Here is a 12,201-nt window from a genome sequence, read left to right on the forward strand (position 1 = left end):
GAATGCTCGATGCTTATATACGAATATCGGAATCTCTGCGGAATCGGGATGCGAGATTACGCGTTGGTAGATTTTGAGTTAAATTTGATATTTATTTAAAAATAAATAAATACATATATATATATATATATATATATATATATATGCATGTATGTATGTATGTATTTATGTATATACGTATGTATGTATGTAAAGATCGTAGCTTTAGTAAAAATGAAAAGGACGATTGTAGAAAGGAAAAGATGGATTTTTCTTCTTCGATCTATTTTCCTCACGACACACGTATTATTTTCTAGACCTTTTGCTCGCATTTATATTGATACTATACAATACAAATGTGTATCTATGTACATATATATGTATGTATATATGTATGTATATATGTATGTATGGATGTATATATATATATGCATGTATGTATGGATGTATGTATATATGCATGTATGTATATACATCTGGTATATATCTACATGTATATTTGTTAGAAATTCGAAAGTCGTGGATGCACGGCAGGAGCAAGGTTCTCTCTTCGTATAGGCCTCGATACAAGAGAGAAAGATAAAAAGAGAAAGAGAGAAAGAAAGAGAGAGAGAGAGAGAGAGACAGAAAGAGAGAAGAAGGGAAAGAGAGAAAGGGCTTGGTAAACGTTCGTACGAATACACGCGAGCGTATATGCATGTGTGCAGAACGCATATTCCCGCAAAAGCCTGTATTTCTGAACTTTGCGGCCATGCTTCGATTCCCAGTCTCACAATGGCGGAATGATTGAAACACGACATTCCAAACCCCCGTCCCTTTTATTGCTCTCTTCTCCCTTCCTCCCTCCCCTCTCTCGCTCTACCTCTCTCTCTCTCCCTCCTTCTCTCTCTCTCTCTCTCTCTCTCTCTCTCTCTCTCTCTCTCTCTCTCTCTCTCTCTTATTCGATATAAGCAACCTAGTAGTACTCGTACTATTTCGATTTCATGCTTCCAAGATTTCTTCTTCCTTTTAAGAACGATTTATCTTTTTTCATATAATAATATTCCTTTCTACGGACAAAATATACTCTTTTTCTCAAGACGAAACAACGGAGATAGATAGATAGATAGATAGATAGATAGATAGATAGATAGAGATAGAGAGAAAGAGGGAATCAGAAAAGAAAAAGAAATAGAGACATACCTTCATATTTATTATATCTAGTTATTTATTGGAAAAAAAATGAACATTGTTATACACCTCGCTTGTCTTATCAAAGACACAAACGCAAGGGGTGATTATATATTTCCTCTCGCCGCTACACCTTGTAATAAATCAGATAGAACTGAGAGATAGGGAGGAAATAAAGGTTGTATAGTAGTAAAAGGCCATGAAATATACTCTCGCGAAAACGATCCTCTTTACGACTACTACTACTACTACTACTACTACTACTACTACTACTATTATTACTATTACTACCACTACGACTAAGCGAAGACGTGGAAAACGACTATGAAGCTCGTCGTCGCTTTGTACGAGCATCCTCGAGAATCCTCCTCCTCTTGCACGTATATAACGAGATACCTACTCTGCGTAACATGAAGTCGCCCATGAGAAAAAGCAAACGTAACTGCTACAGAGGGCCTCTCTCTCTCTTTCTCTCTCTCTCTCTCTCTCTCTCTCTCTCCCTCTTTCTCTTTCTCTCTCTGTTCTCGCCAAGAGAATGAAAGAAGAATGCCTCCTTTCCTTTCCTCCCTTCCAACCCACCCCCACTCCTCTCTCATGCCCTTTTTCCCTTCATCCTTTCTATATTTTTTTTTTATTCTTTCTTCCTCCCTTCCTTCCTTCCTTCCTTTCTTTCTTCCTTTCGTTCTTTTTTCTTTCTTCTTCTTCTTTTTTTTGTTTTTTACATTTTTCACCATTAACTCTCGGCTAACGAACGTTTTCCTTTTACGTGTTCTCGTATTTTCTCTCCCTCTCTCATTCTTTCTCTCTCTCTCTCTCTCTCTCTCTCTTTCTCTCTGTCACTTTTATATTCTCTTCCTATTTCTCTCTCTCTCTCTCTCTCTCTCTCTCTCTCTCCTATTTCTTTCTTCCCTTTTAAAATATGAATTTCGAATTTGGTATTAAAATGAATTTTTTGTTCTATTTTTTTTCTTTCCAACGGACCCTCCCCCCTCCTTCTCCCCCTTTACTTATCCATCCAATTACTTCGCACACATTCGTTGAATTGAGACGGTAATGTTCGTCGGTACGTATAAACGGCTTAAACCCCATTGATAATCTTTATCGCTTGGTAGTTCAATTCGCCGGTTGAAAATGAATGAAAACGTATTAGACGATGTATTTACTATTACTTAGTCAGCTGAGAGATAGTTGATTAACGCGAAAGTAAATAACGATCGTGCACAAGGGTGAGCCGACGATGTTACGAAAGTTTTCATATAATCAAACGAAGTAGAGAACAGGTAACACGCCGGAGGGTGAGATTCGCTCTTAGGGCTGACTGATTCCCGGCCTTTGTCGGGGGTGGCCAATGGGGGAAAGGATGTTGGAGTCTTTATCTCAAGGGATTTCATTTTCATTAATGCATCGAAGAAGCTTGAGCAAAAAAAAAAAAAAGAAAAAAAAAATAAAGAAAATGGAAATTGAAACAAAAAAAAAGAAAAAAGAAAAAGAAAAGAAGAAAGAGGAAAAAAGAGGGCGAAGAGAGGAAGGAAAAACATAAAAGAAAAAAAATCTTATCTTCTGAAGTCCAAGTTACCTTTACCTTTTTTATTGACGTCATTTTAATGTCTGTTCTTTTTTTTTTTTTTTTTTTTTTTTTTTTTTTTCTTTTTTCTTCATTAAATGTAATTTACATTTTTATCCTTTTACACGCGTAGAAATGAGACACTTTGTGATGCAAGAAAATTCATATACCCTATACAATGAAATATTATATTTTGTGTGCTGATTTATTTTTCTTTTTTTTTTTCTTTTTTTTTTCTTTTTTTTTTCTTTTCTGAAGAAATACGTCGCGTTAATTTAAAAACTTGGAATTTTTACTTTCTATCCTTTTTTCCCTTCGAAAAATCATTTTGATACTCTAAGGAGTGTCTTTTTAACAGATCGTTAAGTGAAGTAAGATCGTATTACCTTAAAATGTCTTACAAGGTAAACTCCCATAAAATTAGGCTCATATATTCCGCCTTAATGGAAATGACATTAAAAAATATTAAGATTGAGAGCACTATATTCTTAGTCACACCCTTCTCATTCAAAATTCAATTTATAATAAAACGATAACATATATCTATTTTTTCTTTTTAAATACATATAAATACATTAAATATACATACATATTGGATGAAAATGGTGAGCGTCGCTATTTAAGTTGACCTCGGGCTAAATTAAGTTCATTTATTCGCATCAATTCGGAAATGATTAGGAAGCATTTTTAAGAATAATTTATATCGTATATTCAATTACGCTAATTACAATTCGTCAATGTAACGTCAATGCTTTTAATTCAATCCTACAATCGCAATAATATAACTTTGTCCTTAGTATATCCTATTTCTTCGAAATTATCTATGTATGTTCCTAAATCTGATAGATACATTACAATAACACTCAGTAACATTTTTGCAATTCAATATTTAACGCTTTCTTATTATTACAATAAGAAAACGATACGACGTATACATTTATAAAAAAAAAGAAACAAAAAACCAAAAAAAAAAAGAAAAGAAAAGAAAAGGAAAAAGCAAATACCTACATACATATATACGTAATCACAACGATCATCTTCGTCTTTAAGAACATCCTTTCTCTCACTGTTTATTTATTATCACAAACATGACGTATACGCATAGAGATAGAGAGAAATAGAAATACAGAGAGATAGAGAGAGAGAATTAGCCGTGGAGCCCTTAAATCATCGAATAGGATTAGCTGGCCTCGGAGAAACATCGAATGGAGCAGTCAGCGGCACCCGATCGCGTGACAGGAGTCAAAGCATTCGAAGGCAATGAGTCCTTTATTGGAGGACAAGAGAGGAGGCAGTTAATAGCTGGAGGACAATGAGCTTGGGGCTGGGCCGTTTCAAGGATCCTGGGACAAAGTACGGGAATACGGTAAGAGGGAGAATGAAGAGAGTGAGAGACAGAGAGAGAGAGAGAGAGAGAGAGAGAGAGAGAGAGAGAGAGAGAGAGAGAGAGAGAGAGAAAGAGAGATAGAGGAGCAAGAGACAAAGATAGAGACAGGAAGTGTCTCTGTGTATATCTGTCCGTCTATCTATCTGTATATATGTATATGCGTATGTTTATGTCTGTGTGTGTGTGTGTGTGTGTCTGTGTGTATATGTGAAAGAGAGAGAGAAAGGGAGGGAAAGAGAGAGAGAAAGAGGGCGGGGGTGGCACCGTCGCAGGCGTGACTGTGTGAGACCCTCGCTGCGATAATTGAGCCGTCAGCTGCACGAGCCTCGAGCGCCATGATAGCGCCACCGATGCCACCCTCGCCAATACGCTTTCTGCTTCGAGCACCGTAGAACCATTTAGGGCAACAGCACGACGACGCTGCCTCGTCGTCCTGCTCTCCTCTCGAATTACAAGCAAATGCAGAGACAGAGAGAGAGAGAGAGAGGGGGGGAGGTGTGGTGGGACGGAAAGGAGAGAAAGAGAGTCCCTTGTCTTCTCATAACTGATGCACGTGACTCCTAGACTTTTAGATTCTAAATCGTTTATAGAGAAAAACTATATATATATATATATTATACGATCATTAACTCTCTCGCTATGAATTTATTTTTTTGTATACGTGTGTGTGTGTGTGTGTGTGTGTGAAAGAAGGGGATGTTGGTGTTCTTTTTTTTATCTGTATAAAAAATTATACAACAAAAGAAAGTTGTAATATTATTTTATATTAGTAATCTATTGTATTATATTAAAAGTGTCCAAGTTATATTTGAAAAACAATATAATTATATATATATATATATATATATATATATATATATATATTAAAGTAAAGTTATATACTCGCTTTTGACAATAATATAATTTTGTTGTATAATAAAAATTATATAACAATTTATAGTGTAATGTATGAAATTGCATGCTAATTTAGTATAATTACATTAGTTATAATATATATATATTAAGTTGCATACTGATTCATTAGTATAGTAATATATTAAGTTACATATATAATGATATATAAATTACTTGTCTATAAATTACTTGCCTTTATAAAAGATTTATTAAACTTCATTGTCTTCTCTATAAATCTAATTCGAAACATTGAATTTTTTTAATTTAAGAAAGTTCTTTTCAAAATGAGACATAAAATATTGTTATAAATATATACATGTTTCGTTTATATATATATATATATATATATATATATATATATTTATATACGATGTTAAAAAGAAATAGTATATATTTCTCTGTTCTCTCTTCATTTTCTCTTCTCGTCAGAACAGGACCTACCTCAACGCGTTATAATCCTTCCATCTCGACGTAGGATCCGGTAATGCGACTCGACGCGTGAAATCCCGACGGGTGTTTTCGCGATGAGAATCCATCCATCCGGTAGTTCTCTTTGAAGAAGAAGAAGAAGAAGTAAAAACCTGAGGGCGTTTAAAGCAAAGCTTGCGTCCGACGAGAGAAAAGAAAAATCTTTCGCGGAAAGTCGGCCATCTTTTTTCTTTCCAGTCTCTCTCTCTCCCTCTCTCTCTCTCTCTCTCTCTCTCTCTCTCTCTCTCTCTCTCTCTCTCTCTCTTTACTAGCGAACAAAATATACATTGGAGTTAAAGTAAGTAACAAAAATCGTCTACTTAAATTCTTTATCTCCGATTCGTTTTGCCCTTTGAATCTCTTTTCTCTTTCTTTTCGTTACGATTTAAGGCATTTTTAATGCATTTTTCTTTCCCCTTGTTATTGTATTTCTTGTTTTAATTTCCTTTTTTTTTTTTCAATACAATTCTTTCATTTGTTAAATAACGATTCCCCTTTTATTCTTTTTATCGCCCCCTCCCCCTCCCCCATTCCCCATCCCTTACGTTTTTAATAGTTTTCTTAGTAATGTTTTAGCAGGTAATTATCGGAGAAGAATGTCAACAGAGAGATTTCTTATCACAAAAGGGTTACTACATCTTATTTTTCCAAACGTTTGTGAGAGCTATCGTTCACTGAGAAAGCAAGATCATTCGACCCAACGTTAATCTTCTTTTATGCCCTTTATTACTGTCCTAAAGTATATGAATAGGTACATACGTCCGTCGTATTGTTAATAAAATAATAACTCATGATAATAAAAAAAAAAAAGGTCACTTGTCATACTCTTTCAAAGATTGTAACTTACACTAAAGGAAAAAAAATCGGCGGTAATGATTTTTATAATTTTTAAACAAATATTCTATTCGTTTCGATCGTCCTAATATATACGATATTGTAACATTCTTTTATTTCATAATTTTTTATCAAAATTATAATCACTCATGTAATTCCATATTATCCCCCAATTAAATTTTATTATTTCGATTATAATCGTTTACTTCTTCATTATTTCTACACTCGATATATAATTCCATAGTTCTACATTTTACAATTTTCTATTAAAACTCTAATCACATCTAATTCCATATTATTTCCTTTAATCCTACACTGTAATTATAAAATTATTTATAATTTTCCATTCTATTACGTCTTTTATATATATATATATATATATTTTTTTTTTGTCTATTAACGTTATATCCGTAACTATAATTCTATACTATTTACTATTAGCCCTATTACTTCTGCTATACCTTTGTAATTCTATTATTTCAAATTCAACTTTCATTCGTCAATTCAAAAAGTACAATTAAGAAAAGTTTTCCGTCCGTCGAATTCACGAGCTAAAGAAAAATCAAAAAAAAATCAAAAAAAAAAAAAAAAAGAACAAAAAAAAGAAACAGAAAAAAAAGGCAGGAAGGAGAAAAAAGAAGAAAAAGAAAAAAAAGAGAGAGAGAAAGAGAGAGAGAGAGAGAGAGAGAGAGAAAGTGAAAAAAAGAAGAAGAAAAAGGAACAAGAAACGAACATGTACGTATATTGGATGTATAAAGGATAAAAAGAAATAAATATTCATTATTAAAAGTATTACAAAAAAGAATAGAACAAAAAAGAAAGGTTAGGCAATGAGAAGTACCGATGGTATTGGACGATTATCCATATCGTATAAACGGATACTCCCCTTTCTTTCTTCGTCAGTCCATTTCTACGTCTTCGTTCCAGTACAAAGTAGTACAGTGATACCCCCTCTCTTTGAAAACAAGTAAGCAAGCAGACAAGCAAGCAAGCAAGGAAGCAAGCAGACAGGCAGGCAGGCAGGCAGGCAGAGGTTCGAGAGGACTCCTTCGAGAGGGTAAAGCTGCACATTCCGGAGAGACGGAAAAGTAGAGGGGATTCCAGGAAGTGTTGCTGAGCGAAAGGGGATGATGGATACCAGGGGCCACACCCACCACCCCTAGAGACGACCAATCGCATCCACGAAACGAAGGGTTGCCACCGATTCGGAAGCTGTCATCGCTCGAGCCTTGCCGCTGGTGTTGCACGATATAAATCGTGAATTTAAGGTCTTAAAACGTTTCTCCGGGCAACCTCCTCCTCCTCCTCTATCTCTATCATTCTCTCTCTCTCTCTCTCTCTCTCTCTCCCTCTCCCTCTCTTTTTCTCTCTTTCTCTCGTTTTCTCTTCAAGCTTCAACCGTTTTTCTATCTAACACGGTGTTTGGTTCGTCAGTTTTTGTGTGAAATAATTATATCTACTCTTTTTGGTGAGTAAGAAACAATAAAAAAAAAAAAAAAAAAAAAAAAAAAGAAAAAAAAAATTTAAGTAACACTTTCGAAATATTTTTTTTGGAAAATAATGATATCTTTAGAACGAACAATTTACTTAATTTTAAATAGAACAATCGCTAAGCTTATCCTAAAGATATGGATTATTAATTATCGACGATCCATTGTGATTTTTTCGTTTCATCTGCTTATACATACAATCTCTGATTGATTAACGAAACCCTATGAAATATCTATTCGAGTGAACGTAAAAAAAGTATCATTGAAATCATTTCAATAATTGTATGGACAAAATAACAATGATTAAATCAATCTTTGATAAATAATAAGTAATATGATTGCTAATGTAATATTAACAAATTTAATATATGCCTATTGACAATCCATTAAAATTTTTCATAATACCATTCGCATTATTTGTAATGTGTTAATGACATCATTAATATCCATGTAAGGGAAGAATGAAGAAAAAAAAAAAAAAAAAAAGAAAGAAAAAAAATTGACATAAACGTTCGATCAATGTTTATTGCAGGATCATTTTATTCAACGATTCAAACAAGGATTCCCAATACTTTTCGAAGGGAATACCCTCTCTGACATTTCTATAATCAAAGAAGGAACCAAACATGGCTTCCTGCCTAGTAACACCCTCGAATCTTCTCTTTCGACATTACACGTAAATGTCTATCTACTGAAGCAAAACTTCTCGCTTTGACGATTACGTTCTCTTTGATTTTCATGATTATATTATAGCTTGACAGGTATATGGCCTTCAATCGAATACATGACGCGGAATAGTTGGACGATAACGTTAAATATAACATATACACACACATTTATATATATATATATATATATATATGCGCGATATTTATCGTTTGATCTGTTATAAAATCGAATAATTCTTGAAACTAAGATTATTACATTTTCGAACTATTATCCGAATGAATTTTAATCAATATAGTTATATGTACATAATCCATTTTGTTTATCAATTTACTATATTGATATAACGAATTTATATATATTTAACAATATATGTAATTTTAATTAATATTCTATAAATCTTTTTAGAGAGAGAGAGAGAGAGAGAGAGAGAGAGAGAGAGAGAGAGAGATTGATTTAACGAATACAAATACTTAAATAAATTTCTTTATCTCAAAACGATATGATCTGATCATACCGATTTCATTTGCATACATATAGATATACATAAATATGACAAAAAAGTCAACGATAAAAAAATGAACGTGAATGAAAAGATTAGCGAAAATCATGGGACGTATCATTAAGGGGTCAGTGGTAGGGGGGTGAGTAGTTGAGAGAGGGAGAGGAATTGACTTGGGAAGGGTGCGATAAGTATCATCTGACAACGCACGAGCATTATGGTACGGTATATGCGATAGGAGCGTTAATTTGAGATATGGCGTTAACAGTAGGGGGTTGATACCGCAACCACAAACGAGGCGAGATAATTGCGCTGTCAGAGGCAGAATCCAGAGAGCGACATACATTGATACCGCACGATTCAAGATGCTTCGTCTGATTATTATCCGTGCTCATTGCTTCCGTTTATATATATATATATATATATATATTTCAAATACCTATATAATATATATATATATATATATACATATATATCAACAACGCTAGTATTCTACCTCGATGATTTCTATCCAATTATTATCATGCGTTTGATGTTATCGCAGAGAGAAGATAAATACCAGCTTTCTAACTTTTATTCCTTTGCCATTGAAGATAATAACGCTCGATAATTTGTAAAATGGATATATACGATAGATATCTAACGATTTGCAAAAGTCAAACTTATTTCAATTAATCAAAGTTTTCATCGTATAAATAGTTTTATATATTAAATAAAATCCTATAAAATATTACTACGTGTTAATACAGCTAATGATACATACGAATGGAAATCAACGTGTAAATAACAAAATGGTATCTGGATAGTAACTACATATATGGTATATATATATATAATATACATATATTGTGTGTGTGTATGTATATCATGATCCTATATAATATCCGGAAAAACAACAATGATATGGAAATGGTATATGTTCGAATCATCTTCGAATTCAATTTTTGGATAGAAGCTTTATATTATATTTATAATTTATTACGTTAACAGATTGTTACTGATACTTTAAATATTATATAACGGATAAATATCATTTTTGATTATATTATAAAACACACGTTTTTCTTCACGATGTATAGCATGATGTCATTAAGTTCGATTCGCAATAAGCAGTTCTTATCTTTCATCCAAGTACTCGATAGATTCTCTCTTTCTCTCTGTCTCTCTCTCTCTCTCTCTCTCTCTCTCTCTCTCTCTCTCTGTCTGTCTGTCTAATTCTCTTTCTCTCTCGCATCAGAAGAGCACCCCATTAACTCTAGATTACAGCGCTGTGGTATTTACACAGGCCAGGGGCGTAACGTAATACGCACTGGCCCCTTTCCCTTGCACATTACCTCTTCGTTGTCCTGGTCTTCCTACGTCACCTCCCCTTTCTAACCCCTCCTCTTTCCTCCTCACTATATCTATCATTCTATCTCTCTTTCTCTTTCTTTCTTTCTTTCTTTTTCTTTCCAACTCTATTCTGCTTTTGCTCCGATTCACATTCTCCCTTTTCCTCCCAGGGTATCATCCCTATTTGCTCGTCTATCCCCTCGAAATGTATCACTTCGCTTCATTTAATATCGTGGGACATCGGCGTACCGGCGCCATTGTTCTCGCTAACAGCGGATCACGGCTAAAATAATACCTGCTAATGGCCTCTGGTTTTAAGCTGACAAAACACCACCACGGGTGTAATAATATAATACGGGAAACGATGTCGAGGCAATACTGCTGCCACGATAACGACGATGACGAATATCATTTGCGTATCCGATCCGAATATAAACGAATTTTCTAATTTCAATTTACTACCCATATAAATTGCTCATTCAATTTGCTAATAAAATTATTGTTTTCTTTACTTCTTTTTTTTTTTTACTTTTTAACGACACATATTTTATACGAAATACAAAATTTAATATCCTTCGATATTGACTTTCTAGATTTAATATCGTTATTATAAATAATATTTTGTCACGTTCGTAAAAAAGAAAAAAGAAAAAATGAAAAAAAAAAAAAAAAAAAAAAAAAAAAAAGGCGAGGCAAACGAAAAATAAATTAGAAAAAAGAAAAAAAAGAGGAGAAGTATCCGTACCGAACGATTCTCAAATCAAAAGCGGTAGGTTTTTATTTCACTTGCGAATTATCTTTCAGGAAAATCGGCGAGAAGAGAATCGCGCCCGTTGAAAAGCAGAGAACGTAAAAATGTCGCCTTTGGCTTCCTTTTTTTCCTTCCTCTTTTTTCGCCGTTTTTCCTTCTATTTTTTTTTTTCTTCTTTTTTCTTTTTAATTTTTTTCTTTTTTTTTTCCTTTTTTTTGTTCTTTTTTTTTTTTTAATTTCAAACCGCCTCGCCGAGCAATTTTTAGGGAAAAGAAAAAGCGTGAGTGAATACGTTGCGCGCGCGCGCGCGCGCGCGAGAGAGAGAGAGAGAGAGAGAGAGAGAAAGAGAGAGTGGCTATACGGCCGCCACCGCAGTAATTTGTAGTTTTTACGAGAAATTCTATATTTGCACGAGCTTTTCATTAACTTGCTGCTCTCGCGTTAACCGAGCTGCGACACGGTAATAAGGGTTGTAGAAGGCAAAAGGCGTTCGTCGAGCATTAGTAGTAGAGGGGCAAGCGCAGTTATGAGATAGAAAGAGAAAGGGTGGGGGAAGGGAGAGGAGGAGAAGAAAAGAGAAGGGATGGGAGAAGGAAGGAAAAGAAGGAAGAGGAGGAGAAGGAGAGAAGCGAGAAACGGTTAAGGGGTGGAGGAGGAGGAGGTGGAGGTGCGCTGGAGAGGGAGATAGCGTAGTACATCAGAATGAAAGAGAGAGAGAGAGAGAGAGAGAGAGAGAGAGAGAGAGAGAAAGGGAAATAGAAAGAGAGGATAAAACGGAGAAAGAGAACGATGCTGGGAGAAAAGGAAGAAGGGGGTGGATGGAGGCTGTTAATTAATTATTTCCGCGACAAATATGAGCCGAGGCAAACCTTACACCGCACGTCCGGGAGAGAGAAACGAGCCGTAGACAGAGATTGAAGTGGAATGTATTTTCCGCTATCACCTTGCTTGCTTGCTTGCTTGCTGCAAGCGGCCTTTGAACGCAACGTTATTGCCATCAACAACCACTTCAAGTTGGATCCTGACAATTTTACGAACTATCTACTATAGTACCTATTTTCCAATACGATTCACGAGATTTCGATAAAAAATATATTAATTTTTATCGAAATTCCCATCCATTCCCACCCTCTCTCATTCTCATTATCCATCCCTTTCCCATTA

Source organism: Vespa velutina, chromosome 1 (assembly GCF_912470025.1).
Source record: "Vespa velutina chromosome 1, iVesVel2.1, whole genome shotgun sequence".
In the NCBI taxonomy this organism is placed as follows: Eukaryota; Metazoa; Arthropoda; class Insecta; order Hymenoptera; family Vespidae; genus Vespa; species Vespa velutina.